Source organism: Melanostigma gelatinosum (assembly GCF_949748355.1).
Source record: "Melanostigma gelatinosum genome assembly, chromosome: 22".
Lineage (NCBI taxonomy): Eukaryota > Metazoa > Chordata > Actinopteri > Perciformes > Zoarcidae > Melanostigma > Melanostigma gelatinosum.
Genome location: NC_136655.1, coordinates 12,959,070 through 12,986,085, shown reverse-complemented (window position 1 = coordinate 12,986,085; position 27,016 = coordinate 12,959,070). Strand labels below are relative to the sequence as shown.

The 27,016-nt window shown below is 44.6% G+C and overlaps 1 protein-coding gene across 1 annotated transcript in view; it reads left to right on the top strand.

Moving 5' to 3' along the window:
• Window positions 1-51: 51 nt before the first annotated feature.
• LOC306795737 (chemokine-like protein TAFA-2) overlaps window positions 52-27,016 on the top strand; it is a 52,566-nt gene continuing 25,601 nt past the window's right edge. The window contains exon 1 of the mRNA XM_079294339.1: window positions 52-500. The gene's annotated coding sequence lies outside the window, so the exon portion shown is untranslated. The remainder of the gene's footprint in view (window positions 501-27,016) is intronic.

Sequence of the window (27,016 nt, the reverse complement as noted above, 5' to 3'; positions counted from 1 at the left end):
AAGTTAGTGCGCGCAGAGCTGAAGCTGTCAGACTGGGGAAGGACGCGGCGGAGCAAAGACTGCGGGCTGAAGTGATCGATCAGGATCGATCCCACTTTGACAAATTATTACATTCATAGTTACAGTGCGCTGCGATCGTCTGGGTCACTGTCAGCCACCAAAGGCGCACCAGCGGGACGCAATTAAAGCGTATTATCAGAGTGTTTCTGGACTATAACGGAATAAACAGAGGTTTGGATGCAGGAGAATCTCGGCTGTGTGGCGGATGAGATGGCAACGCTGCCGAATAAGAAGACTCGTGTGTGATTCTGACAAGGCTGTTTGATTTCATCCGAAGAAGGAAAAAAAAGAGGCACCACTCCCGTTTTTTGTGGTTTTTTTTGCGCCAGTCTAGGACGCAAATGTCTCCACATCAGAGACACACCACTGGATTGTAGCAGCAGCCCCACCGATGGTTTGAGAGGGCGTTAAGCCGCGGGAAGGGAGTGGGACAATTACAGGTAAGAGCCATCTACGCGAGCCCAACGGTCATTTTCTGCCCTCTTTCGGGGGCCGTTGGGAGTTTCCTCTCCGGCTATAGTGCGCACAGAGAGCCTCTCTGACCATCAGCCCCGCATCAATATCCAATCAGGACCGAAATAAGTAGCCTACTGGGCCCGGTTTAAATGTCACTCCTCATTCTCTTGAGGCTCACATTTGTACTTTTCATTTGCATTCATTTATCTGTGACTGATTCATCAAATACATTTCTTAAAAACAGGAGAACGCATCAACGGAACTTTCCTCCACTAACAAACATCAGACACATCATCTTTGTTGGAGTCATTCCTGTCTAGTGCAGTGATGCCTCATACTTGTTCACATGGGTTTTTATTTGGTGTTATTTTCATTTTTATTTGACTTCATATCATTACAGGGTCTGTCTAATTGCTCGATTTTTCTCTTTGAAACATGACCTCATCTAAACCAGACCCCTGTGTAACATGAATCATGTTTTAGTTTAATTCAGATGTGGGCTTCAGTAAGTGCAATTTCCCAGTTGTTAGTCCCTGCCATCAACTCGCTTTTATTTCACCAAATCAGTGCTTATACTTCCATCGAGTCCTCAGTGAATATACAACCAGGTTGAGTTTTATGCAGTCAGTAGAGGTAAACAACGTCTACACTGCAGTCTGGAGCAGATCAACTCACGGCTAAAGACATATTCTGGTCTGTATAAGATCTCTGAACTGATACTGGATGTATAAACATCTTGTGCGTCGGTGTTATTGGCAGGTGTCAGTGGAACGACCAAACTGCTGACAGGAAATCAACTCATTTTAATAGCCACGTATCGATTTGACCTCCTGCACCGAGACTAATGTCAGCTCACCTGAAGCTAATCGAGTGAGTCCTCTGATGATGAAATACACTGACACAGCGGTAGGAGGTATGGGGGGGGGGGGGGGGGGGGCCTATGTCCTCCGCCTGCAGCCACACACCTCATGCTTTTCATTTGCTAAGTACAACAAGAACGACATGACATGCTGTCGGTTTACGACACAGGGATGATCGAGAGGACAGGAACAGACTGCAGACAGAAATAAAAGAATAAAACACTCACCAAAGAGTAGTGGAGCAGAGACGGGGCAGGTGTCAAAATTAGAGTGTAATGCATATATTTATCAGAGATGGAGCTGCTCGAAGAACAACACCTTTTTGTTTCCTTCTTTTCACTGCCTTAATTATAAGCACACTTGCATGGTTGAGAATGCACTTTGTGTACTTAGCTTCCTCCTTCCTCACCTCTCCCCTGACCTCCAGTCATAAACTGTTGGACCAATTAAGTTCACCAATTAGAGCATTTATGCCTTAAAAAAGACACAAACTGCAAAACTCCAATTAATGTTTCTACTTCTACTTCGGTCAATCTTCACACTCCGCCGGTAACTGTGTGACTTGTACTAAACCGGAGAGAAATTTGTGCAGCAGGACATTTTCTTCTTTGTTGCCATATTAATCATCTCATGACCCCTCAGATTCATCTTGCGACCTTTTGGAGGGACCCAAACCCTAGGTTGAGTAACTGTATGAACAGTTACAAACAACCTGAATGTAAAGTATAATATCAGTCCAAGTGGCAATTACTTTTTACCTTCAATACTTTAAAAACATTTGGCTGCAAATACTTCCATACATTTTTGATTGTAGTACCTTTACTGGTAAACTGATGTAGTACCTTTACCGGTAAAGGTACTACATGAGTGAATTGGGACTCTGACTTGAATCGAGGGTATATACAGTACTTCGTCCACTGATGCCGTCTCTCGGCACAGAGCAGAAGGATTGCAAAATCGCACATGACGTCATCTGGCAACCTGAAGCCGCTTTTTAGCAGCCAGCAGCTACTTCCTACTTCCTACTGGCAGCCCAGGCAGTCCCCAGTCAGCTGGAGGCACGAGCAGCAGCTCCTCCACCATGAACGATCGGGTTCAGAGCTCTGGCGCCGCCTGGCTCAGGTCAGACCGGTTCCCCCTCCAGCTGGGCGACCTGGTGCCGGCTGTCTGGCCAGCGATGGCGGATCAGCCAATGTCACCTTTTTTTGGGGGGCGGGTCGCGTGACCTCGTCCTCGTGCTGCCTCGCCATTGATCCACAGCGATGACACCGAGGCGTCACGGTCCGCTGCTCCTCGCCAACAAGGTCGACTTAGCACTGCCGCCGAACAGCTGTGACATGCAACACACCAACAGTGGGGGGTCTTTGAATTGGTCTGTCTTCTTGGTCGCTGATTTATTTGTTAACATTTTTCATAATACATTTTTGGACCTACATTTACAAATAAGTGCTGTGAAAAGTCCACGATAGTGACAGTAGCACTGTAACAGAAGCAAATGAAGGGACGCAAGGAAGTAAGAAAGTTATACGGCTGAATTCCATTTAGCCTCTTCAGTTTCAGGGTCCTGTGCATGCTGGCTCACTGTCACGCCTTACTGGGACACTTTAATAGGTCTAACCCCACAAATTGCGAAAACTCCTGCGAGCCTATGCTGCCCGATAACCTATCCCAACCGTAACCTTTGGAGATCAACGCCCAACCTCAACCATTCGACGTCAATGCCTACCATCTAGAGACGACCACTCGGCTAGAACAGAGCCATCATTAATGTTATTAGTAACATCTGCACTTTCCCTTCTATGACAAGTCCAAACGTCTACTGTGCGAAAGGCCTGCGAGTTCGCTCTAGAGGTGTACCTGAACAGAGCCAGCAGTGCAGTGGTTAGCACTGTTGCCTCGCAGCAAGAAGGTTCTGCAGGCCGGCTTTTTCTTCTTCTTTCCGTGCGGTGCATGCATGTTGTCACTGTGCCTGCCTGAGCTTTCTCCAGGTGCAACAGTTTCCTCCTCAACGACATGCAGGCTGGGTTAATTCTCTGAAATTGCCTGTAGGTGTGAAAGTGTGCTTGCCAGCGCTGTGATTAACTGCCGACCTGTGCAGGGTGTACACGCCTCTCACCCAATGTCAGCTGGGATCTACTCCGGCCACCCCCCCCCCCCCCCCCCTGACTATCAAGGATAAACAGGTGGATGGATGAGAATGTTATTTATTATTACAACATGCACAAAAGGTTACTTTTAGTCGAAAAACAGCGTAGATGATTTGTAAGCTGTAACAGTCCTGTAAACTGCGATGTGAAGAGTTACACTCGTGACGACCGTGACAATTCAGCTTGTTCATGTGAGAGACGGACTGAAATGATCTCCACACTGATCTCTCTGTTCGTTGACGAGGCGTCATCTCCGATGCTGGAGGTGACGCTGCGGGAGTCAACTGAACCGTGAACTGATTCTAATTCGCTCAGTCGGTCGACACTGGCTTAACTCGTTATCTTAAAACGGAGCCATCTGCAGCAGCACATCGTCACCTGTTTCCAGAAAAATGCTTTTAATTCGTGAAACCGCAGCGGAATCAGAAATGATGACATTACAGCTGGCAGGTTTCCTCCTCATTGTTCTAAGAGAACAGTGTTGAAGATGAGACAGGACATGTTCGATTTCTGCATTGTCGCTCCAGATGAAAGGAGGAGGTCAGGTGCTTGATCGGCGACGATGCGCTTTCTTCTCCTGAAACTATGGAATGTGTGTAAGATATCGGCGGCTGATTGGCACCCACTGAACGGGTGTTTGATGGAAGTAGGAAGCGAGAGCTTCCCCCCCCCCCACATACACTCTCTTTCACATTCCATTTGATCTGCAGCTCGTTTCATTTGGAGTAAAAAAAAAACAAAAAATGTATCAGCTGTTGAATTAACAGGAGCTCTGCAGAAAAGATTAAATAATAAATAACAAAAGGTTCCTCTACATTTTCTCCTTTGACCTCTGTCTTCTTCTCCTGACTCCTCCCCTTGTCCTTCTTCTGATTAGATTTTTGTCTCATTTCCTGCTGTCAGTTTTTTTTTGGGGGGGGGGGGGCTTTGTTTTGACTGGCCCTGTTTTTAAGAATTGCTGCCGTGGACTTTTGTTGGAGCAAAAGTGTGATCACCACTACTTTTAATTTTGCCTTTCTTTTGCTTAAACACCCTCTAACCACACTGCTGTAAACTCCAGGTACCCACACTGTGAACCCGGAGGTTGTTGGTTCTAATCCCCTCGCCTGCTTAGTGAGTCATGTCTGTCAATGCTGACAAAATAATTATATTGCAATGATTAGTACAGAGACAGATCTGGCAACTTATCGGTTGTAAGCAGCCACTCTGGGGTTCAGCGTTGACCGTCAGTCCAGTAGCACATTTTAAAAACGCAACGGGAAATTACAGAATAACTTTGTAAATGTCTGTCTTTCTACAAAATCTGCACGATTGTGCAAGTACTGTGAAGTGAAGGTGATGGAAAGATCATGGTTAAGGTTAACCCCCCCCCCCTTATGGAGCATTAATAAGCAGTGTATCAACATTCAATAAATGGTTCACAACACACTATAATATAGTAGTAAGCCGATTATAAGCATTTAAAAAAAATATTTCAAATAATTTATACCACTGATGCAACAAACAAAACATACACATCCACCCTTACTCTTCCCCTCTCAACATAAAGGGCTCACTACTTGGCATTCATGCAGATTGTATGGCGCAGAATAGTACGTACTTATACTGCGCTGCCTGCTTGCCCTATTTGAATCAGTTGTATAGTTGTGGCTTTTGGTGTCCCTATTCCCCGAAATCACAGCTATGTTATCGGTGAATAAATTATTATAGTAACTCATGGCGACCACACCCCCCCCCAAAGAGGACCCAGAAAAATATTGAATATTCCTTTAACCTCTTAAAGAAATGGATCGACTTGCAGCTGTGATCAGTTAACCGTGATCCTATTTCATGCAGAGGGAGAAGGAAAGGAGGAGACAGACGACGAGAGTGTGAGAGGATCTGAAAACGACAGCGAGAGAAAACGCAGATCCGCTGGTGTGTGTCTGGGGTTTCTCCCCAGTGTGGGACGTTTTATCTCTTCAGCAGCGTCCAAGTGTTGCTCTGTGTGTGGCCCAGTGGCTCATAAACATGTGCCCGTCACGCAGGATAAGTCTAGCCTCCGAAAGCCTCCAAACAAACACACCAACATGCATTTCGGACAGCAGAAACATCTTTCTTCCCTCCCCCTGCCCCTCCTTCCTATCTCCCACCCATCCCCTTCCCTTCCCTCCATTTCATTTTCGATGGCTGATGGTATGCGCATAGCTGTGGGCCTACAGTACTTTCATGATGCGAGCTAAACCCATCTGGGACTCAATATCCTGTTTACCAGCTCTCAGCACTCTGGAAACCACAACAATACTGAGCTGAGGCAGAAGTTCAGAACTCATTACAGTTTGTTCAGGTCACCGCCAAGGTTGAGTTCTTCTCCGTCTCCGTTACTCTGCCGCGTAATCTTCAGAGAGCCTCTGTTCCTGTGTTTTCTTTTTTCTCTCTTTGTCCAATCTACACATGTTGTCATGTCATCCTTTGTGAGCAAATTTACCAGCAACCACATCTGAAGCTGTTGTGGTCGGTCCAAAAGATAATTGACTGAGCTGAAGAAGTGAGCTGTTTGATATCGCCTGTCGATCTGCTGCGTTATTACAATGTGACTGATGTGGTGGAGTTCTTTCAAAATGTAGTTGTGACGCTGTCAACTCATCATTTCCTGTATTTCAAGGTCTCTTATTTTGTTTAATTATATTTGTCTGTCCTTCTTCTGTTCGTTCTTATCGTTCAGCTTATTGAGGCTATTGTCAGCTGCTGCCTTTGTCAGTCATGAGGGAGATGTGATCCGTCTGTTACATTACAATCAAGTGAGAGAGGGAAGCTGACAGAATAGAGTAGAGCAGAAGGAAAAAAAAGACAGTCGAGTGCTGCAGAGATGACGTATCTTTGTATCGACCCCAGAAGTTAGCATCGCTCTGGTTCCCTCGACAAAAAAAAGCCAATGGGATTGTTCCATTGGCTTTTGGATTGTTGCAGAAAAAAAGCTAACAAGGGTTTATGACTCTCACACGTTTAGATAATCTTCACAAATTAAAAACCACTTTATGAAGCGTGAATACAATCACCAGAAGTAAAAGCTAACATTAGGCTAGAAACAAACTACACCACGACAGCATGGCTCCATGCCACCACTAGCCACTTGTTTGCAACCGCCTTTTCATAAAGACAAAAAGGTTCAAAGTACTTGAGAAGAGTCGGCTTAGTTGACCTGGACAAATTGTTTCTAACTAGCCATCAAGCTCATGCAGAGTCAACAATGATGCTAACGTTAAGCAGGTTATGCTAGCTTGTACTAAATACGTTTCCTTTCCCTGTATGCTAATTCATTCCTCCTGAAGATGTAAACCTTTGAAAGAGTATCTCCCTTGAACAGCTGGGCATTGTAGTTTTTAGCAAGCATTACTCACACAAGCAAGTCATTGTATTGTGGGAACTTTAGCAAAAATGCTTTTTTGGACGTGGCATTTTTCATCCCAGTAAGGTCAAATCTTTATGGGAACAAACATTACACCAAAGCGCAGGCTATAGGTACAGCAAAAAAACAGGGGAGTTAAAGGTAACTGTGCAGCTACCTGCTATAAATCTCAAAGCTGGAGACCTCCTGTTTGGACACCAGAGCACTAAATTAATCTCTGTGTTGTGATTAGTATTACAGTGATATTAAAGCAACTCCTTCTTATGTATTCTATCCCTGAATACAGTAGATTGCACCTGTCTGCCTGCTAGAAATCAGGAGTGGAAACAGGCTTTGATATACAAACAGGATCTACTTCACAGAGAATTACTTCTGTTCAATTGACATGGAGATAGAATATGAAAATATGACATTCTATCTGTGCACGGCTGCTAAAATCCACACACCAATGAACACAGGAAGTTATCCTTTCTACAGCTACACTTATCTTTATTTATGAGGATGGTCAAATATTCATTCTGGTGTATGTTGGTTCTGTGGAAAACATACTGCGGGCCTTGTGTGTGTTTCCCTCTGGCACAGTGTCAGCCCCTCCACACAGTAACACTGAGCTGGGCGCCTCGCTTGGCTCACTCTGTGCCTCCGGGCTATTTAACCCGGGGGGCTGTAACCTAAAGCCCCGATACTGGCAGCCTGTGGCTTTCAATCTGACCGCTCTCCCCCACTTATCTGGCAAATAAGCTGTTTTAATTGCTTACACACAGAGCCCTATCAGGCCATGTCGTGAGCATGGAGATAAGGGTTACACAGACTCAGGCATTAGTAACAGGATGAGAGGACCGCAGAAAAACAGAGCTGCGGGGTCCCAAGAGGACGCAGAGTCAGGAAATAGCTGTGGCCATCCTATTAATTTCAAGCCGTTCCTCCAGCTCACTGTAGGGCTCAGGAGGCGGCTGTTGTCCCCCCCCCCCCCGAATTCAAAGAACATTTGAATTATCTCCTTAAGATGATAGCAGTGCACTGACGTTATCACTGGGCAGACTGGGAGTAAGTAATGTGTGAAATCACGCAGGTTATTGAGCAGAACGACCTTTAGAGTTTGAGCGTTCTTTTGAGCAGAGAGAAAAATAAGACAAATGTGGAGCATTTTGCCGTTAATTCTGAATCTTAATTTGTCCAGCTGCCAGGAATTTGTCTTGCTGACGTTAATGCACACACACTGACAACTTACAGATGCTTAGTCAACATTCAGTTATTTTACAGACCCCAGCGACCTCCCTTTCCGAAGAGATTTGGATTGTTGAAGTTTCGCTGTGTATTGTTTTGACCCATGTGGCCCGCATGAAGAGCTAGTCAACACAGCGGCTGGGTAAATGTCAGCTACGCTTGGCCTCTAATGAGACCAGAGACAAAGGAGAGGGCTGACACCATCATAGACTCAGTGCTGAGAGCCTCATTTACATTCTACCAGGCGACAGCTGGAGATATGAGGGGAGAGAGGGAGAGAGGTAGAAACAGGGAGGGAGCGAGAGAGAGAGAGAGAGAGAGAGATGGAGAAACCAAGAGGCAGCGGGAGAAAACATGTTAGTTTTCGGTTTGCAAACGTTTCTCGGAAGCAGAATTGATTCAGAAACATTGCGTCCGGTAGTCCACCTTCTCTCCTTCTCCCTCACACAGCGAGCGATGATTACTATCTAATGACAGTAATCATTTCCAAAACTAAGAACATGTTTTTGTCTCGTAAAATATTCTGCTTCAATCCATATTTGTTAGCGTTTAGCCTTCCATAAAACAACATTTTCACTTGTGTTTTCTGCACACAAACGAACGCACGTACTGATTAGCAGCAATCTTACAGCACCATAAATTACATTTATACAACCAAAAATAACACGATGGACCTCCTGAATTTGCACCCAAAATTCTGAAAAAACTTCCATTTGTAACTGCAAACGCAGCCTCAATAATTCCTGACCGACAATGAGTCAGAAATAAAGGCGTGGAGAAAACAAAAAACTTGAAAAAAAATAATAATACAATATATGGCATGGCGCTAATATCATCGCATGACCTCTGTGTTTGGTGTGTAAATTACGGACGGGATTAAGATTAAAGACAACCTCCGCAATTATCACAAATAAATTACCGGAGGTCCCCAAATAATACTAAATCCTGCGTCTGTTGGATGTGTAAATAACACGTTAGCCATATCAACTTAATGAGTATCAAGTTGTGCTCTTGTACGCTATCATGTAGGGAAGAGCAATGTGTCATGCTTTTCAATGTAATCTGTAATCCTTCATTGATAGGCTACTTCTTCATTTCCATAAAGACCAAATGATTTGCCAAACATTAAAGTAATAGTTTGACATTTTGGGAAATACATATATTTGTTGTTTTTTGGAGAGTCAGAGGAGAAGATCAGTACCGCTCTCCTGTCTGTACGTTAACCATGAAGCTACAGCCAGCAGCCATACCCGGAGCGTGAACACCTGAAGACAACAGAGGTTTTTTGTTCCTGAGCCAGCCTCTTCGCTCTGCACTGAAATAACAAAATGGGTACAATGCAGAAGAGAGAAGGACCCATTTTTGTATCAGTCCTACTGATGCTCAGAAGAAGATTCAGTATTGATAGTATTGATGCTTTTATTGATCCACCCAACACTCGACTGAACCGCAAGAAAAGGAATGAAATACGTGATCAGAGGTAAAATACAGCAGACCGTTCACGATTAGGCCAGCCATGTCAGCCCACAGCTAATCGATTGCTAACTTGGTGACCTTTCAACAACACGAATGCCGTGATCATCAATGAAGAACAAAATCAATCACTGTAGTTTTATAAATGTGTATGGCTACTCTATTTTATGATCCATTGAAGCACGTTTTGTTAGTGTAACAATAAAGCTGGTCTGTGTGTAGTCTGCTCTACTGTGGGCTCATAGTGTTGCATCAAATGTCACACAGACTGTCTTGTGTATTCAAGTGTGATCAGCTGCCATTCTTGCAATCAAAACACCAAAACAATTTCTGATGGAGAATAAGGAGCGGTGGAGGCGTTGATGAATACACTCGACATCACGTCCTTGCCTCTGTAGCTCCCTATCCGCTCTGGCTCAACGTCAGGCTACTATACACTTGTGGGAGAGAAAGAAGAAGAAACGCAGTCACATTGCCCTGCGAGTACATCGGACCCCCCCCCCCCTGACTGCAGAACCCACTGAGCTCCAGTCTCAAGGCTCTGGGATCTGTTGGTTTGCTGATGTACATGCCAGATGTTGCAGGTGCCACTTGAGACGGTTGCCAATCTGTTATAGTTACCGGAAAGACTCATATTAAAATATTCATTTCATCAGCAGCGTGTTTTCGGGCCCCGGGGCGCGCTGGATTTAAAACACAAGGAAAAAGACATGTGGTGAAACGGAATGCGGTACAATAATCGCTTTATGCCGATTGTCTTGTTTTCATGATTGTTAGAAAGCCAAAACTGGAATTTAAATTGGATTATTTGCACAGCCCTAGCTTTATATCCTGACAGATATAAGAGTGTTGTTGATCTTCTTATCCAACTGCCAACAACTTCACTGTTTTGATTCAGTCCCACCACTGTCAAAGCTGTTTCAGGCCACAGCAGGCAGCTGCTTTTCTGTAGAAATCTCCGATAGAATCTCTGTACCTTTCGTCCCCAGCACCGGATGACATACAACCCAGTAGCTGGTGAGAGTTTCTCTCTTCTTAATTTATCTCAGGAGTCAGTGGAGACCAACACAGAGCTAATAACAGCAGAGTGAAGAGTGGTTTCCGATGATTATGCAAAAGGTCCATCATTTAATAACCATACGTTGCAACATGCGGCAGCTTCAGACATATACGGTGAGCATTGTAACTGTTCACTTTCATAACTTACTCATTTACATCTTAAAAAACTAAAACAGTTTAGTGCTGTTTCTGTGTCGTTTTGGTGTATTTCTCTGGTGCAACAGGTGTCATCTCTGGAGAGGCTGTGGTGAAATCCAAATATATGAGATATACTGCACTGATGGAGGGTGTCATGTTTGTCAGTGATAGAGGAAACGCAGTGCCAATCAATGCCCTGTGACCGGTCAAGTATTGGTTCTGACTGTCAGAGGAGGATGACCCAGTAAGCTTCTCAGCCGTCTCCTTCTTTTTAAGACGCCTGCGCACATTATCGGAGGATCGGTTTGCTCCCTAAACTGAATGTTTTTCTTTTGAGTCACTCTGAAGGACACGGAGCAAATCAAGTTCTCAAATAGTCAACTTTAATGAGTTCAACAGCAGCATCGGAACCAATTACATGCTCAATCTCAAGGTGCTGACAGCTAATTACAGAACCAGAAACACCTGCAATAAGTCTCTCCTCCTCAGACAGCACACATGACTGTTGCGTCATCAGGCAGTACTGTACATGTGAAAACACCTCTTTCATTGGAGAGGAGACTATCCCATCCTGATCAGGTGAGCTGCTATGAATTCATCACATTAGCAAATACTAATGTATGTTGATGGGTGCTGTGTGTAAACTTCTCCACTCACCTAAAGGAAAGAACGAATCTAGTCAGTAATTGAAATTAATTGAACCTACGGACGGGTACTGTTTTAAAATAATCTCGATGCCAGCACCAACACCTGCATACAGCAGTCAGCGACTATAAAGCCGCCGCTGAACCACGGTGGCGGAACCGCAATGTTGCGAAAGCGGAATGCCCGCCCTCCAAGACTTTGAAGGGTTGTGAGCAAGTCAAAATCAAGACATGGCGAGGCTGAGCCGAGTCAAGACCAAGAATACAAACACAAGAATTTTCCTCTTCACTTCCCTATATGTGTGTATTGGTGCACAGTGAGAAATGTCTTGATAAAATACTCAAAAGGCATTGTGTTATGTATGGCAATAGTCCTTTGTCATCTTTGAAAAGTCACAGTAATGGTAAGTCAGACAATGCACAAATAATTGAGTAATTTAGAAATAAACACGGAGTCCCCTTTGTCCGAGACCAAGACAAAAACGGGGTTGATTCCGAGACGAGACCTTCAAGAAAAGTGGTAATGCAACCGGCCTCCAGACCAAGACCAATCGTGCGTACTACAACACTGCTGAGCTGCATCATGGAAATTGTAGGATCCTTCCATTTATTTTGATATTTTTTTCGTTAAATCAGCCTCACGTGAGTCCCCCAACTTGGGATACCAAAGAAGTACATCTTTACCTCGATTCAAGGTAACTCTTGGCTCTTCTTGGTAATTCACTAAAATCGTGATGATATTACACTTTACGGGTTTACGGCTTGGGTTTAGATCATGAAGAGATTGTGATACGAGGGCAGATGTGGAGACTAAAACGTAAAATAAAATGTAAATACTCTCTTAACATCCACTTCATGAAGGCACTCAGGGTATCAGCACACCCCGGCAATCTGCATCCTGAGGAGGCTTTATTCAAAGGTGTTAGATGTGATACATGCTGAGGAGCATCTGCTCAGCATAGCACTGTATTTGTAATGAGACTGAGGGGTGTGTGTGTGTGTGTGTGTGTGGTTTTGCACATGAAGGTATCAGAGCCCTGTTTACAAGAACACACTGCTATCAAAAGCTCAAGAAAATTCATCACAACTAACGACACGTGTTTAGCAACCAATGCAGATGTTGACTTTTGATTTGGGTTTGAATTAAAATATATCTTCTTTAGTGACATTAAAAACACAACATCTACAATGACAATCATCCCAACCGTGTAAGTGAACCTGATATCAAACCGCTGCATTCGCTTGCGCCATTGAAGCTGTCATCTCAGTCACGATTTTTCAGTCGAAATATGTATGGTAGTCAATGGTGAGAGACGAATCATTTATTTTAATCTTGTTTGAATTGTGCCATGAATGTTAAATGTAGAGTTTCAGGAGCTGCACGGCAGATTTCATTGTACAATGTGTGCAATGACAATAAAGGCATTCTATTTTACAGTGGCTTGACGTAAAAGTCCCATTTTAAACCCAGTAAGATCAATGTTTGTGTAGCAACCGCTAAGAGTACATGTGACAAAATAATCTCAACCCAAAGGTTTCCTCGCTTATAGGCCAATGAAAACAGTTGCCGAAGAAAGCATGTGCAGCCGTTAATGTTGAAAGTACGAGCTCGTCGTTAATTGTCGTTTAGCTGCGCTCAGACCGACTTTAGCCCGGGGTGAACGCAGACGGCGTTAGCAAAAAATAGTGCAGTGTCATCTGCAAAAAGGTTAAGCGTTGTTTAACTGTTGCTGCAACGTCACAGAATGCTCTGGTAAAACACTGCACGGTAGTCTGGCAAAACATCTTAAAAAAAAATGATGTGCAAACTCTCGTACCAGTTGGACATCTTATAGTTTGGAACATTTTGCTAATTTTACAATTCATCTAACAAACATTGAGATGGAGAAACAGAAATCATCGCCCACTCTTGTACAAAACTACGTTAATGGAGTATAATGTAAACTCATCCAGTGTCTCACTGGGAACACACCACCACCAACCCTAGCAGTGATTTGCTGAGGGCTATATTCAGTCTGAATAGCCCTGGTGGGTGGCATTCTGGGTTGTCAGTTAGTCATAAGGGTAATTGCAACATCCTTCTTTCTTAGTGGGAATCTTCCCACAAGTCTTTCCATCCTTATTGTCTCCGTCTATTTCTAACTATGTAATAAAGGCTAAAATGCCAAAAAAAGACCAAATCAGCGAGCAAAAATGTATATCAACATTTTAAACAGAAACTGTAAATGCGTGGAAAGCGAACATATTGTTGGCTCACTGAAGCTCATTACCAATGCTGTCATCTTTTGCAAACATTTTGGGCAGGCAGGCAGAAAAAGTCCCGCTTTCAAGCTGCGCTCACCAGCTAATACACGTTTGTTTCATACCAGGACTGACTGAACCTCACGCGTGCATGCATTTGCATGAAGTTGAAACTGTGTGTCGAATCTCATGCTGAGTGCAATCGTTTACCCATCCAAACAGCACCTCAACAGCTCGCAGAGTGACAGGCCCTTTAATGGCAGCGTTTCAAGAGATTTCAGTCGCCGTTTTACCAAATACGTCGAGTCATGTGGCTGTGGAGGTTTTTTTTTTTTTTTTAAGGGGGAACTTCTGAGTGATAGTAATGAGCTCCAGGAGACAGCAGCGCTGCGGTTGTAGCCGGCACGGCGCCCAATTATCCGCCGGCACCTGTCGAAGTCAGTCGTGGCTGTACTGAGTGGGGCCGTCAGACGGCACGAACGCAGTCCCACACCTTTCTTTTGTATGTCCTCTACTTTCTTATTATGAGGGGGGGGGGGGGGGCTTGCTATGGATTGTATATTTCAAAGACGCTCTATGAAAGGAATTAATTTCTCTCTGAATTGTCCATTTTTTTCGAGCAGATTTGGACTCGACGGTGAGTCACTAAAGAATGACTGAGATCAGTTTGTATCATTTAAACTGGAAAGATTCCACTCAGCACTTTTGCCTAATTAGTCAGCTGTCGAGCAGTGTTGCATTCACCTGCACCAAATGTACCCTGTTTTTTAAAAATGTTTAATCAGCTTTGCATGGAAACGTACATGACAGAATCACAATCAATGTGGCAGCAGAGTGGCAAGAAGTGATATCCATGTATAGCAAGCATTATCATATTCAATACACTTCCATCAAAAGTCTGACTAAAACTATATATTCCATATATTCAAGCTATCACCATAGAGTCTGTCCTCTCACTCGGCCGACAGACTCTCAAACACACACACACAATCAGGAAGCAGTTCAATTGAGTCGTACCAGTGAAGTTCTCTTGTAGAACAGAAATCTAATTGTGTTTGTGGATTTACAGTAATGAGCTTATTACAGTGCATTTAAGTGCATTCTCTGATTTCCTGCTTTCTCTGAGTTATCCGGTTATTTTGGATGTGGAATAACTTAGGAGACGTTCAGGACAACGCGACGTATGAACTTCGAGCATTACCCGACCCTTAGACCGTAGATCTTGATTTTGCATTAAAGTAACATGAAAGTAGTTATTTGTTCAGAGGGATTGAAATGACCTGCTTCGACTCAAAGTAGGATGATGTTCTTATAGTGCAGCGACAAGTCGGTGGGACATTGATGCTGGAGATGGAGTTGGTCTCAAATCATGACAGTGAACTCGACCAGACCTTAACCGGGTCATTTTAGATGCATAGACTTAAAGGCACAATGAGGAGGATTTGTCGGTTGCGGTTTGTAAACAAAACATTCAAAGTTGGCCCCTCATCCGCGGCTCAACGAGGGTTACGGTGCTTGCCAGCGGGTGAAAGCCAACCCCAGACTTACTCCGGTTTTGGAAAGAGCTTCCTCCGCTTGGTGTTTTGCCTCGCTTATATTCACGTTTTTTGTTTTGGCACTGAGTCCGCCATTTTCCTAGCTTCCTCTTGGTTGTGTGCTTACGATCTGGCACCTGGACGCCCCGAAACGTCCCGAACACAGCAAAATGAGAAACTATACAGAAAATACAGAGGGCAGGGTCAAAGACAGACACTTCAGGTGGGGGTTCGTTGTGAAGGATTATGGTTGTATGAGTCTATACATTGTTGTCTTACTGCGCCTTTAACTACGTGAGTTGTTTTTGAGGTGCCGTGACAAACGTCCCACTGTCGTTTAGATATGACATACATAAAAAAAGATATCATTTTATAACATGGCTAAACAAATCCAGCCTCTGACTCCGAAAGCCTTCATTTCCAATTTGTAACTTTGTAAATTGTACATTTTAATTCAGTTTCTCTGAGGTGTCAGACTAACACACACACACACACACACACACACACACAGCACTCTAGTCTTCCCTTATGTTGTTGATAGATGATGTAATAACTTGGTGCAATGTAATAAATTGTCCTAACATGGCTTAAAAATGCAATAATGTAATAATGTGTGTGTGTAATCAATTATCTGATAAGAGAACATCACAGTATTACATTATCTGCCATCATGGACATAACACAATGTTAAATGATGAGCCAATAAGAATATTAAGGGCCACTAATGTGCTGAAATTCCTCCGTTTATTACAACTTGTCACATTTTATTCAGTATTATTATTGCCGTTCTAGTTGGAGATGTGCTTTAACATTGACTTAATTAGCCCTATTATTAGGATACTTCTTTTTTTTTGCCAATGCACAGCAAAAGGCTCACTTTCTTATATTTTAAATTGCTGAAACACATTGTGTAAATGATGAAAAAGCTCCCTGTGATATCTATTGAATTCACCAATAGTCTGCTCATCGGGTGAGATAATCCCACAGCACTGTGTCACATCGTAAGTGTTTTTGAACCAGTGTGAACGAGGTAAATCACTTCAATGGCATTGGGAACAAACAAAACTTTTTCACAACTATTATTTGAGTATGTGGCCGTTTGCAGACTCCTGCTGACCCCCCCCCCCTCCAACAGCATATACCTTCATAAGCTCAGGCGTGAATTGCACCCTGAACTCTCTGTGGATTGATTCCTTAAATGTGGAATTTCATATTTTAGCATTCATTGTCATACATTACATTTTCTCTGACTGAAGATGGACCGGGGGCCACCATGTTCACTTAAATCCACATGCAATCTGGCTCAGCCATCTTAGCCAGGGCGGCGGATCCATGAGGCCCTTCTCGTTTCAGAGCCGAGAGCTGCCAAGCCATTAGTTCTGCTATGCTCCGGCAGATTTCCATATCCCTCCATTTCAGTGTTTTCTGCGAGAAAATGGGGGAAAGTTGCGGATTAATTTGAACTAATCCTCCATTTTTCTATTGCCTTTAATTACTTGTTCTGGCCACTGACACCGTGAACGGTCATCAGCGATAAGTTGACTGAGCAATGGGTCCCATCTTATTGTTCAAGGGAACGGCCTTGTGTCTGTGTTTCAGGGCGTATCGCGAGGCTTTAGCCTGGCATTTACACACACACACACACACACACACACACACACACACACACACACACACACACACACACACGTACGTACGCACGCACATGCACAGACTTTGATTTCTTCACGGAGAGACAGCGGTTTTTGTCTTACTTTTAGCACCACTAGAGTCGCCTCTTGTGCCTTTTGATGGATTTCTGCGGAAAGCCCATTTTCTCACTCCGTGGACCCGAAGTGCATTTTAAGTCTCGTCACTCGTTATAAACCGACTAAATTCATTGTGATCGGACTGAACAGCCGACTGATCTCGGCTGGTTGGAAACTTTCCTGCCACACGGCTGCGATATTCATACCTTTGGCTCAGTCCTTCGTGCTTGTTCTCTATCTGCAGTGAGAAGATTGAACACGACTGAGGAAATATGGCCTCTGAGAGCCGCTGTAACCCCCCCTCCCCCTCAGTTCCCACTTCCACCCCCCCAGCAGTCACACAGCATACAAGTCAATGTGACCGCTGAGGCAGAGCTGCCTTTTCATACCGCTAACGTTCAAAGCAGGCCCAAACGACCCGATGAAAGCAATCTAATACCACAAATTAGCCTGTCACTTAGCCTGGATTATAAGCCTCACGAGGGCCACGGCTAAAATAACTTGAGCCTCGTTGTTCTGTGATGTAAAACAGCGGAGAGGGGAGTGTAACCACAAAAATGAAAAAAAAGAACAGGTGCAATTTCATTTTAAAGCCTGTGCGCTCTGCTCAATCGCCTTGAGTAATTAAATTGACCCCCCCCCCCCCCCTTTCCTCTGGCCTCTTCGTCCCGCCAGCCCTCGGCAGAGAGGAGCCGCCATGCTTCCGCTCCGACACGCGAGAGAGGTCGAACGCAAAAGAGCGGGAGATAACGGGACACGAGGCGCTGCTGATTTATTGCTCAGGTCGGCAGCGCTCGCCATCAGCTAGCGTAGTAATACAAACACGTTCGGAATGTGAATACTTGTGTGTGTGTGAGGATCAGTTATGATAAGCTGGCACGGCTGCCCTCCCTCTCAGTTTGTTGTTTGTCCTCACACACACTTTTATCTAACACAATTCCAAGAGCATTTTATTGGCCGTCACTTCGCTTCAACTCAGTCTTGGTTATAATGGAACTAAATCACGGTTTCATTGCCCTCTCTGGCTGACTGTTTGCGGTCTGTTTCACCTCTAACTGTTTTCTGTGGTAAGAAGAGCTTTGTTGTACCTTTAAGTACCCCCAATAGTGACGTCACGGTGTACTGACAGTCTGGAGTACAGATCTACATCACTGCAGCGTCAAGTTGAGGGAAAAAAATGACAGCATTGAATTTGCACTTTGAGGGAAACACAGTGAATCGAACATTATTTTCATAGTTCTGGCATCATTTCTGTCTCTAGATCCCAGCAGTTAACCCGGTATCACTGACAGGAATGATGGCCAAAACGATGAAAAATAAGTGCAAATTCAATGCTGTCATTTTTTTCCCTCAACTTGACGCTGCAGTGATGTAGATCTGTACTCCAGACTGTCAGTACACCTTGACGTCACTATTGGGGGTACTTAAAGGTACAACAAAGGTTTTACACGGAAGGAGAGGAAGACAGTGACGGTGAGAGATTTCCCCAACTGACCCAGACCCTTAACCCAGTCTTGCTGCTGGTCTGTTTTCTTCCTCTGCGGGTGCATAAATTGGCCTCCATGGCTCCACGTCAATGGTGTTAAACATCAGGGCTAAATGAGAGAGAGAGAGAGAGAGAGAGAGAGAGAGAGAGCGAGAGAGAGAGAGAGAAGCCCTTGGTCTTCACAGTTGACGTTTTTTAGATCACACATTTTGCTACAACTGTTGTCGCCATTGGTGAAGATGGAACTTGTGCCACTTTGCTCATGGAGTCTCCACATAAAAAGTCACGCGCACATTGGCGCCAACACTAAGTCCAAAATGAATCCACATTTTCTTGGCCCTTCGACATAAAAGCTGGGTGGGAGGCATCATTGGCTAACAGACATACTGGCGCTCGGGAGCTAATTAAGACAGTTTCATAATCGGCTGTCAACTTCTCTGCTGTCGTCGGTGCGGCGTTGAAAAGTTCCATTAGATGCCTAAAAATAGATTTCCCCCGCTCCTCGACACCTCACTCCTCGCCTTTTCTTCTCATCAAAGCGTGCGAGATTCAACGCTATTCATGCCCCCCAGCGCTTATTAGCTGCGACTAATCCGAGGTGGTGATTTCTGGGTTTCCGATCTCACAGACAGAAGGAAGTGTGCCGAGGCTGAGCCGGCTGAGCCTGTCACAGGAGAACGCCTTTAGTGACGAGTGAAGACAGAGCTGCAAAGAACAAAATCTAAATTGCTCGGGATTAATCGGGAATTAATCGGGAAAATTGCTCTTAAACATGGCGAGACAACTTGAGAACGCACAACCACTGCTTTCCACATCACTTATTAGTGTTCTGCTGTCTTCATCACAGACACACATTCTCACCTAGTTTATATCTGATCGCTTTATCCTCCCGTTTAGCTTTAAGAGCGCGGCGGCTGCAGCCTCGACAGATGTTTCACACACGAATATCACAATGTTTTGATTGACACTCCTCTTCTGTTGCTGTTTATTTTCGCTTCCACGTTCTTTCAGCTCCATGTTGAACCTGAATATAAAATCCACTCTCTGTAAAAACACAGCAAGGATTTTGTCATACCAGTTTATACAACAAAAACAAAACACCTTATGTTACTCATAATGCAGCCATGATTATTTCACAGAGCAAAGAAAACTTGCCAAACGCTCCTCTGTGTGCTCTAAGGTGTCAGGGATGAAAGGCAAGAAGGGGCCGAGGGAGAGAAAGCATCCAGAGAGCATCACGCTTTGACACGTACAGGCACCAGACTCAGGCTCTGGCTGTTTGTTTGATAATGATGATACATGGCGGGCTCCCTCGGAGTGTAATGTATTCCTATTCTCCCATGTGATTTCTTAAATAGCTTTTCTTCTTCATTTTGTTTTTTTAAAGAGAAGTCCACCCCGCTGTGAATTGGTAATGAATAGCAGATTACGGTACAGAAGCAGTGATCAGTCCCTCCACGCTGCCGGCAGGATTTAGCTGCACTTTGATTGTGTTTGGGCTGTTTACGCGTACGGAAATGACTTCGGGCACGTTGTGTGGCCCCTAAACGCGACTGATCTCATCATTTGTTCTGGCAACAGTACATGTTCTCTTCGGGCAGGGGCAGAACTCTTGCCACAGAGACATAATCAGCAAAGTCGAGGATATTGTTTTAGAGTCGAGCGAACATTAAAAATCTATTTTCTACATTAGACACGTGTGTGTGTGTGTGTGTGTGGTTGTGACATTACCGTGTGCGTCTGAGGTATGTATTTTCACGTATGTATTCTATTATTCTTTTTTTTTCAGTAGGCAGACAGCAGGTAAAGGCAGGGAACCTTGTGTTTTTCTATTTGGCCTCACTTTTGTCACCGGTACTGTAAACTAATGCATACAAAAGGATGTTGAGGTTATTATTGTTCAATGCTATCGTATGAAAGGTTTACACATAATATTGTGTTTGTGGGTCAATCCCTGTAAATACCACTGAATGGCTTAATGTGTTGAATGAATAAATAAAGGGTAACACATGCTTTATGATGCAGCTGTAAGCTGATTTGTCAACTACAAACTCCTCCAGTGGGAGAAGTGCACGATGTCGTGTCAACACATAATGAATGACAATATCGGAAAACACAGCTGCGACAATATGAAATATGTATTCGACGGAGATGTTATAATTATTGAAAAATGCTGCAAACATCAATGTGTATGTGCTCACAGCTACGTTACTTAACGTCAGTTGTAAACCGCTTACATAGTGCTCATGAATGCTAAATGGGGTGGGGTGGGGGGTGGGGGTTAAACCATAATGTAAAACAAAATAATAAATATTTAAATAGCAGATAACACCTTATATAAAGCAACTAAACGCACTGTTTAATGTGAAAACCACAGTCCTCCTATCTGCTCTGTGATACAGAATGTAATTCCTCTCCTGTTGTCAAACTGGGACAACAGAAGAATGGCATTTCATATTCTGATGCATGTAAAAATCAGAAAGCCTTTCAATCAGCTCTGGCTTTTCACAACTCCAGGTACTGCCACAAAGGTTTTAATCATCATTTTTCCTTTGAGGTGTTGAGTGAGACGGGAAAAAGACGAAAAGCACCGCAGCCAATTTAATTGAATCAAACAACACATGAGAAACTGCAACGGCGTGACACAGAGACCCACGAGGCTGAAATCACATCGGACTTCCTGCTGACTCCCACGCACCTGACTGGCTGTCATGTATAAACATCATTTTTCATCCATCATTTCTTTATTCTCCTCCATGTTGTCCCGCAGTCATCTACAGCGATGCACAGCGACGGAGGGACTCTCGCACAAGGACACCGGGCTGTCGCGGGCATCAGACCCGCGTCCTTCCAGTTACGGGACGGACTCCGCGAGGACGCTCTGAGACCACAATGTGACACGAATATATATTCGTTTCACAGAGCTGACAAGAAGGCCACTTGGTGATGCGACCTACTTTGGACCTTGATGGCGTTCTGATAGTTTGACTTCATGTCCTTCATGAAACTGTTTGGGATTATGAAATTGGACTTGTTTTGACTTTCACGTTCGTACTGAAGCTTATGGCCAACAACTGAACTTTTTGTTGTGAATAATTTGACGGGGAAGACGACAAGTTTGAGGTGGAAATCAAGCCTCTGAAACTCATTTAGATCATCATGGGACATAATGATTTGAATTTCTTTTTAACAAAGTTCGTATATCATTAGGGTATGTAGAGTATAAGAGTTCATGACACTTAGTCAGATCCTTTACGTTAATGAACGTATCAAAACCACAATCTACAAATACTCCAGCATAAGAAAAGTTGTAAAAAATTTGACTTTGGTATAAAATTCTTATCACCAAATACAAGTACTAAAAGTATGACAGTTGGTTTTTGTCCTGATACTCTTATGGACCGTTTCTGGGGACAATCATGGGACAATACTACTCACAACTGATGTTTATTCATTCATCAGTTGTATCGTTTATTATTAAATTATCTTTTGTATTCAGAGTAGAAGTATCAATGCCGCATTGTAGAAAAAAGTACAAGTAATATCCCAAAACCCAGAGTGTAAGAGGCTCACATGGTGATGACAGTCGGTGACAGAGGCAGGCTAGCCGTTTCTCCCTGTTGTGATATGCTAAGCTAACGGGCTGTAGCTGTGTAGCGTTTGGATGTGGATGATGTTTTCATCCAACACATTGGATAAGAAAGTAAATTTGTATATTTTCCAAAATTTCAAACTACTCTATTACTGAACTAAGTACTTAAGTGCTGAATATTATTAAGAAAACTCAAAGTATCAAAAAGCTGAAAACTGTCCTCTGAGTGCTGCACTAATATTTATCATATTGAGCTGATGTTGTATGAGCAGTATTTTACTGTTGTACTTGGTTATGATGGAGCTTATTTGGACTTTTTTTATATCATATTTTATCTGAAATGTAATTGGTAACTATAGCTGTCAAAATGTAGTGCAGTAAAAAGTACATTTCTCCAGTTTTTCTGCTTTCTAACGAGACACAAACGTGCTTATTTTTACTAAAATGTTTAGACTGGCCTCATTGATAATTCATGAAGCCTCAGCTAAGAGAGCAATTACAGGGAGGCAAACAGTAGGCTGTTGAGTTATGAGACCTCGACTATAAAAAGGTTTCGGAGAGGTACACTGAATGCTGCTGCGTGCTGACGGTGCCGGGGAATATTGGAAGGTGGGGGCCGGACTGAAATAGCACACTGGATCAGGAGACGGTGATGCATCGACACTTTGATCAAAGGAAAAGTAAGGTTGAGACCTGTTAGATCCTGGGTACTTCTGGCCCGATACGGGGCTACTTACTGACTCAGCTCTCTATTAAAAGATTGTCGAGCTGGTGTTCTTGCGAGGGAACTCGCCTGGCTCTTCTAACTGCCGTTACTCCCGACGTCTACCCTGCTTCCTCCGGTCTGAGTGCACTCGGTCGAGGGGCCACCCTGACCCCGGGCGCTCCTACCAGTCGCGTCGGTTATGGCAGCTTCCCTCTTATGGATCCGTGCTCTTGGTAAATGCCAGGTTAGGTTTTAACGGCTAGGATTACTTCTTGCTAAAACCGTAAGGGGTTGTTAAGTGGATTCGGTCTCTAGGATAACCTTTCAGAACTCAGTTGTTAGACATACAATAGCTTTAACTTTTTACTGTCACGAGGAACTCTTTACTACTTCGGCAAATTAATGCACTTGAGGATTTCACTTTAAATGCAGATTAGATATTTATTGCAGGTTATATTTAGTTAGTTTGCAGGGGTTACAGCTACAGCTCACATAAAATGTCACTACACATGATTAGTCAATTTAATTATCTTCTTCGATTATACTCATTAGTTTTAGTTGCCGAGACGGCTCGGTTGGAGCTGGATTTTCAATGGTGCGATGAAAAAGTTCTTTTGGAGTTGTTAGGAGCGAAGGTCCGGCCGGACCCTCGGTCCTCCTGCTCTGCAACGGAGTTCGTCCAACAGTCCACAAAACTCAGTACAAAGTCTTTCTCGGGCTGCTGCATCTTCTCTGTTGTCCAGATGTTTAAGAGTCGAGCAGTGGGGAGAGGAAAACCTCCGTCTTTAAATCTTCTTGTCCACGAACAGAGGTCTCTTTTCCGTGAACAGAGACGAAGCCCTCAATACATCAGCTGCAGGCTTCAGTATCTTCTCATCTGGTGCATTTGGACAGCACGCGTGTTGAAATCCCAGCTTGCAGCCAGCAAACCACTTCTTTTATTCATCATTTGGGCTGTTAGCCCCCCTCCTGCTCAATACATGCTCTCATCCCCCCCACCCTCTGGAAAGGATGTTGGGTTCGAACATGTCCATATAAGTCCAGGCTTCCTGCCTCTGACTCATCTCTTGCAACAGTCTTCTCCTAATTTCTGCAAGTCATCCTGACAAGCACTTTTCTTACATCGCAGCTCCGGTCACACAGAACATTTGTTAATCAGTTTTTACATTTGTTAAATCGGTTTGGTTAGTACACATTTGCTTATAAAATGATTATTGATCTCATCCTTCATCATTATTGTGCCTTGTGTCTTTTCTTCTCAACCATCATTATTTCCCCATCCCTTGAAGCCAACACCCTGCTTACTTCCTCTTTCTCCGTACTTTCTACACTCAGACTGCACTATACTCAGATACACTTAAACACTTATTATCAGGTTTACATTTGTTAAATCACTCTATGTATTAAACATTCGTTACATATTGATTAAACATTTTGTTATATAATGATCATACACTTTATCTTTCGATTACACTTTAACTATTGATTTCTGAGTATATGCTTTATGCTTTTTATATCCTGACCTTCCCCTGATCGTGTATGCATGTTTTCGAGGCAGCTCTGTGGGCTCAACTCTTCTTGACATCCCCTTCTTGAGGTCACAGGCTGCCTCGCCTTAGCTAGTAGGAATCTCACAGGAAGCTTTCGTCGGCCAGGGCAGTGATGACGAGCACGTCGTCCTCTGGTGAAGACGGTCCTGATGCCTGCTCCCAGCTGTCGATCACCACTCGGTGATGAAGGTTAACCTTGTTAACTTCTCCACACGGCATGTACCGCATATGCATGCATCCATAACCTTCACCGGTTTATGGCGCATGCGGTTAAACTCTTTTCTTTTTCCTGTGACCCGGAGTGGTTTCTGGTCTCCGGGTCCCTGCCATGCAACGGCTAGGGTGGTCGGCAGCAGGCAGACCACACAGTCATTCTTAATTTCTCTCCATTGCAACACTTCTTTTTTCTCCGGAGAGAAATCACTTCTTGCACAACCCAACTTCCTCAGGGCTCTTCCTGCCCAGAGCCCCGTAGTACTCCTTCTCATGTTAACCACCCCTTTGACATTGGCCACTCTGACGTAGGGTGGTAAATCTTGTATGTTGGTGGCCATTCTTGAGTTCCTGGTTTTCTCCTAATGCAGAACTGGCTTCAGCTGCCCTACTCCTTGGATTCCTCTTTTCTTAATGGTGAGTCCTCCCCTCCCTTTGTCCTCTCCTTCCTGCGTTGTATCGACCACACAACTCACAGTTTTTTTAGGATTCTGCGGACTTCTTTTTCAGGAATCCAGAGTCGCTGCTTTTCCAGTTCCCTTTGCGTTGGAACGGTGCCTGCATATCCTAGTGCGCCATGCACTGCCTGCACCACCTCCTCCACGCTCTCTTCTGGGACTACCCTTCCTTTGGGCAATTCTTCCCACTTCTCGATCCCAACAAAGACAATTTGTGTCATCTGGACGAAACGATCCACTTCTTCGTTTCCTTGCCAGTGAATTTCTTCTCGCGTGTGGGCCCTCTGGTGCACCACTTCGAGCTCCAGCGCCGTCCTCCTCCTGGTCCGCGCTGCCGTCTGCTGCCGGGTCCTGGGTCGATGTCGCTGGCACGTCCTGCTGAGTCGTCGTCGTCTGCGGGCTGCCTTCGTCGCCATCGGGTCCTCTCTGCCGTCCGGTGGCGATTCCTTCATCTGGGCCGCTGGCTCGTCCCGCTGGGTCGCCTCCGTCTGCCGGCCGGTCCCTGGAACATCTGGTCCGTTCTGCTGCACTTGCATCTTGGACTTTGTCTTTGTCTTTGTTGTCTCGAGTCGCCTTCCTCCCAAAGCCTCTCGTCGCGCGTTGAGGAAGGGATGGGATCAGGCTCTGGCCCCTCTACAGGTCGGGCGAGTCTGGTCGATGCTCCCCGTCGCCTGCGGCTTCTCCTGTGCTGGCTTGTAAATACCACACACAGCTTCGATGCGTGGATGTCTCGCCATCGGACTTCTTCGTGGCTTGGGCAGCTTTACTTTCTACCCCAACGCCTCACCTCAGGTCTTTTCGTACACGAACGACAGCCTCTCTTGGCTGCCGGGGTTCTTCTTTTGGACTCAACGTACTCCTTTTCCGTCGAGCCCCACGTTATGGGCGCCACATGTTAGATCCTGGGTACTTCTGGCCCGATACGGGGCTACTTACTGACTCAGCTCTCTATTAAAAGATTGTCGAGCTGGTGTTCTTGCGAGGGAACTCGCCTGGCTCTTCTAACTGCCGTTACTCCCGACGTCTACCCTGCTTCCTCCGGTCTGAGTGCACTCGGTCGAGGGGCCACCCTGACCCCGGGCGCTCCTACCAGTCGCGTCGGTTATGGCAGCTTCCCTCTTATGGATCCGTGCTCTTGGTAAATGCCAGGTTAGGTTTTAACGGCTAGGATTACTTCTTGCTAAAACCGTAAGGGGTTGTTAAGTGGATTCGGTCTCTAGGATAACCTTTCAGAACTCAGTTGTTAGACATACAATAGCTTTAACTTTTTACTGTCACGAGGAACTCTTTACTACTTCGGCAAATTAATGCACTTGAGGATTTCACTTTAAATGCAGATTAGATATTTATTGCAGGTTATATTTAGTTAGTTTGCAGGGGTTACAGCTACAGCTCACATAAAATGTCACTACACATGATTAGTCAATTTAATTATCTTCTTCGATTATACTCATTAGTTTTAGTTGCCGAGACGGCTCGGTTGGAGCTGGATTTTCAATGGTGCGATGAAAAAGTTCTTTTGGAGTTGTTAGGAGCGAAGGTCCGGCCGGACCCTCGGTCCTCCTGCTCTGCAACGGAGTTCGTCCAACAGTCCACAAAACTCAGTACAAAGTCTTTCTCGGGCTGCTGCATCTTCTCTGTTGTCCAGATGTTTAAGAGTCGAGCAGTGGGGAGAGGAAAACCTCCGTCTTTAAATCTTCTTGTCCACGAACAGAGGTCTCTTTTCCGTGAACAGAGACGAAGCCCTCAATACATCAGCTGCAGGCTTCAGTATCTTCTCATCTGGTGCATTTGGACAGCACGCGTGTTGAAATCCCAGCTTGCAGCCAGCAAACCACTTCTTTTATTCATCATTTGGGCTGTTAGCCCCCCTCCTGCTCAATACATGCTCTCATCCCCCCCACCCTCTGGAAAGGATGTTGGGTTCGAACATGTCCATATAAGTCCAGGCTTCCTGCCTCTGACTCATCTCTTGCAACAGTCTTCTCCTAATTTCTGCAAGTCATCCTGACAAGCACTTTTCTTACATCGCAGC